At 36.1% G+C, this 4,108-nt stretch overlaps 1 long non-coding RNA gene across 1 annotated transcript; it reads right to left on the reverse strand.

Moving 5' to 3' along the window:
- Positions 1-2,051: 2,051 nt before the first annotated feature.
- On the reverse strand, positions 2,052-4,102 carry LOC140324921 (uncharacterized). Its single transcript, XR_011919588.1, has 2 exons — positions 3,829-4,102; positions 2,052-2,627 (listed from the first exon to the last, which is right to left on the reverse strand). It is a non-coding gene; the product is annotated as an uncharacterized lncRNA (long non-coding RNA).
- Positions 4,103-4,108: the final 6 nt, after the last annotated feature.

Here is a 4,108-nt window from a genome sequence, read left to right on the forward strand (position 1 = left end):
GTGTTAATGGTTTATAAAAACAGAAAAAAAGAAAATGTCTAATGCTAATTATAGCAATCAATTAAATTTTAGCGATCATTTTCGAATTGTCTTACAACAAAATCTAACTTTCAATGTTTTTATTTTTTTTTCAAAGAAGCCATCTTGCATGAAAGAATATTACCAGGCCTATTAAGCTCCTCACCTTTCTGATCAATATGTTTCTGTACAAGTAGGCTGTTGCTAATGTTAGTTGTCAAGCAATCTGTTTTTTTAAATTAGCATTGAGTTAACCTGTTTCCAATCAAAGCCTAACTGTAGGCATGGAGAAGGTTTCATAAGGTGGCTGCATGGGTCTTAAGACATTTGGACAGTCCCTCTGTGTATCCTCAGGGTAGACTTTGTTCCTTGGTCCTTCTGTAGCTTAAAGTTTGAGAGCAACTTGGGTCACTCCAGAAGCATGTGTCCACATTAGGGGCCTGATTTATTAAACCTCCCCAAGACTGGTGGAGATAGACTATCATAGGGGAACTTGGTGATACAGCAAACCATGATAGTATGGGCCTGATTTATGAAAGCTCTCCAAGGCTGGAGAGTATACACTTTCAGAAGTGAAGCTGGGTGATACAGAAAACATGAAATGGATTTTTGAAAATTATTTGTTATTTGCTAGCAAATGTTTTGAATCCTGGACCAGATCCATTCCAGGTTTGCTGAATCACCCAGCTTGACTGCTGAATACGTATTCTCCCCAGCCTTGGAGAGCTTTAATGAATTAGGGCTATTACCTTTTTTAATCTTGGATAGCTTTGATAAATCGGGCCCATTGGAGTCCACCTGGTGGTGGAAATACTTGCTCCAAATGAAACATGTGTTGAGGCACTTTGTTATCCTTCTGTTGAGCCTAACATAGATTACAGTCAAGTGAGCCATGAAGCCAGAATAGGTAGTATGAAAGGCCAGCCCAGTAATATTACAGTTTACTTATTTTTCAACTATTTTATTCACTTTAAGTTTCTTATGAACACCACCCTACTTAGAATTACAACTTCTCTACAGCTGTCACATGAAGTCATTTATTAGTTTCACACACACGTTACATTTTTAGCATGATGACACATCAAAACCCATTTTTTTAAAATGTAGAAATGATAAAACACATTTCTAAAGGGTGCAACTGTCTTTTATGATTGAATTTCAGTCTACAAAGCAGGGTGGTTCTCTTCTACAGAGGAAGTGTGGATGATGAGATACATTCACTCTTAGTTTAATGAGGGTTTTATAGTTGATGTTGAACTATGAGGCATCCTCAAAAAGTTTCTGCACTTTTATATTTTCATTGGAAATGGTAATAATGGGAGGATTAGGAAACATGCATTGCAAAGGAAGGTGACTATGTAGAAAAGTGATACAATTTGTTTTTGAAATTCTTAATAAATAAAGTTTAAAAATGTGCAAAAACCTTTTGAAGAACCTTGGTATCTTGATAACTCTCATTATTGTATACAGTTATAACAAGATATAACATGTACCTAATGTGTAGACAGCCTAACATGCAAATTAACGACAGTTACTATTATTCACTATTGGTAGCAGACTTTTAAATGTCCCTTTATTGTTAAAACAAAGAAGTTTGATTGTTTTAGTGGTTCATTATTCCTTAAGTAATTTAATCTGTCTGTAGAAGATGTCTTACATAATAAAAAATGTGAGTGATCTATAGAGACTCAACATCATTTCTGTTCATAACAAATACCCAACAATCAACATGAAGCTGCTTTTACTTTCAGGTTAGGAACTGTATTCTAATTAAGATGGAGAAGATACACTATCATGACAGCACCTGGCTGATATTGCAAACCTGAAATAGCTTTCTTATTAGTTGGCTAATGTTTTGAATCCTGGGCCAGATACATTGTAGGTTTGTTGGATGACTTAGGTTCTCCCATGATAGTCTACCTTTCCAGTTATGGAGAGCTTTAATAATTCAGGCCTAGTGAGTGTCAGTAATGGCCAATGAAATATAAAAAGAAGTAGGCCTTACATTCAACAAAGCAAAGAAAATATGTATAGAGGATCTTAACTGTCTTTTTTAATTTGTACACAAAATGTTTTCTCTATGTACAAAATGTACATTACAAAAATGTTCACAGAATATTGTGTCCAGTTCATGTTTTCTCACCAACACAACATGTACCTGTCTTTAATATAAAGAATATTGAAATTAAACAATAATTTACAAATATGATAAATACATAAAGGGATAAAGTGACTAAAAATTGGGGAAGATAGGACAGTGCAAGAGGAGGCAAAAGTGCAGAACTGAGTAAGAAGAGAGTGTTTAGCCAGAACCAAGTTGATAAACTTAGAGTGGAACTTGGGAAACCAGGTGGAAACTTGTGTTCTTACACGTTGGTTTGCTATCCTCATCTTTATTTAAGCACAATCAAACTAAAGTTTCAAAATATAGACGGAGAACGACAAAAGGGAGGATTTCTGTGTTGAAGAACATTGTTGAAAATTAGATCAGCAGCTGGCCAATCAGACTCTTCTCTTCTTCTATGTGAGGTTTCTGTGGTTGTGATCCCCACCTGTGCACTGTCCAGGGTGTTGGATCATAACTTGATCTCTGGTCTTTGGATCTTGATCTTAAGAAAATATGAGAGTGACTTAGATTGGGAATTAATAATGCATGTACATTTTGCAACTTTAAACCTATGTGACATTTTGCATTATACATATTACATATTATCCATATGCCATCATGTATCATCTACATTGTTGTGAGATGATGAAGACGAGTTACTACCTGAGGGAAGCAGGGCTGAGCAAAGAGACCCTTAAGGCCATTTAAGTATTGGAGGAGGATTCAAAAAGGGCAGGGCCTGCAATTTATTTTGCTTAGGCACCTCCACGGCTCATGGGGGCCATTTGTTTTCGGATAGAAAAGAACCTTATCTCAGCATTGGAGGGAAGTTATGTCCTATCATACAGGAAGGTTCTTTGTAACAATTATTTTTATTTTTTGCCTCCTTTATTAAAGACCAGAGACATGACTATAAAAATACTCTTTTGTACAACACAGCCATTCCTCCAAACCTTCTAACCTTTTGAGGTAATGCGTTGTATTGTATGGATAGCATTAGAGTATTATGTTGTATTATTATATTGTCTCTAATATAGTGCCAGTTTTTAGGTGGCAAATAGTGGCTCCTGAGATGGGAAAATATTAACAACAGAATATTCAGGGGATGGACACCACCCAGCCACACCCCTGCAGATCGTTGTGAACAATTCTGCAAGACCAGTCACCCACTGAGTTTTTTTATCACTATCATTTTTTTATATAAGCATATAAACTAACTACTGCAATTTTCTTATAAATATTTAATGTAATATAAAAATAGTACTACACCACATATAAAAAGGGCTTTTAGGATTAAATGAGTAACAGAAAGATCTGGTTGTGAAAGTGGGGCTGTAACTCCAAATGATGAGCAGTTATGAGCATTGCCCTTTTACCATGCTCATTAGATATATATGCCCCAGCAAAAAAAATTTAGATTAATGTATCACTCTTTTCCAAACGCAGGATCTTATGCTAGTGTTTGTTTCAGATTTTCTATGGATCAGCCAATGTCAAAAAATGCAGAAGTGGGGACCTCTAGTTGGTTGGATTTGTTGGTATGAGGTTGGGTTATTTGGTTAGGTTGGGTCCTCTAGTATGGTATCTATTTCTCCCCTGGCCACTTCCCAATAAGCATTAAGGCATTCCAGATGTTTTTGCTTTTCTGAAATTTAAACAAATCTAATATCTATTGCCAGCTACAGTATAAAACCTGTAATTACCTCTATTGATGGGTTTATATTATCTAGGATGGGCTTAAACTTCTGCCTTGCAGATGAGTAGCTGTTCTTGGATGAGTCTGTAAATAAAAAAGTTATACAGAATACATTTTAAGTTTTGCATAAAACACATACACACACAAATATAAAATGTAAAACAAAATTAGTCTGTCCTCCTCCTGTAGGGTGACACAGACAGAAGGGAACTATGAGTCTGTCCTCCTCCTGCAGGGTGACACAGACAGAAGGGGCGCTATGAGTCTGTCCTCCTCCTGCAGGGTGA

The sequence above is a fragment of the Pyxicephalus adspersus genome, chromosome 2 (assembly GCF_032062135.1).
Source record: "Pyxicephalus adspersus chromosome 2, UCB_Pads_2.0, whole genome shotgun sequence".
NCBI lineage: Eukaryota > Metazoa > Chordata > Amphibia > Anura > Pyxicephalidae > Pyxicephalus > Pyxicephalus adspersus.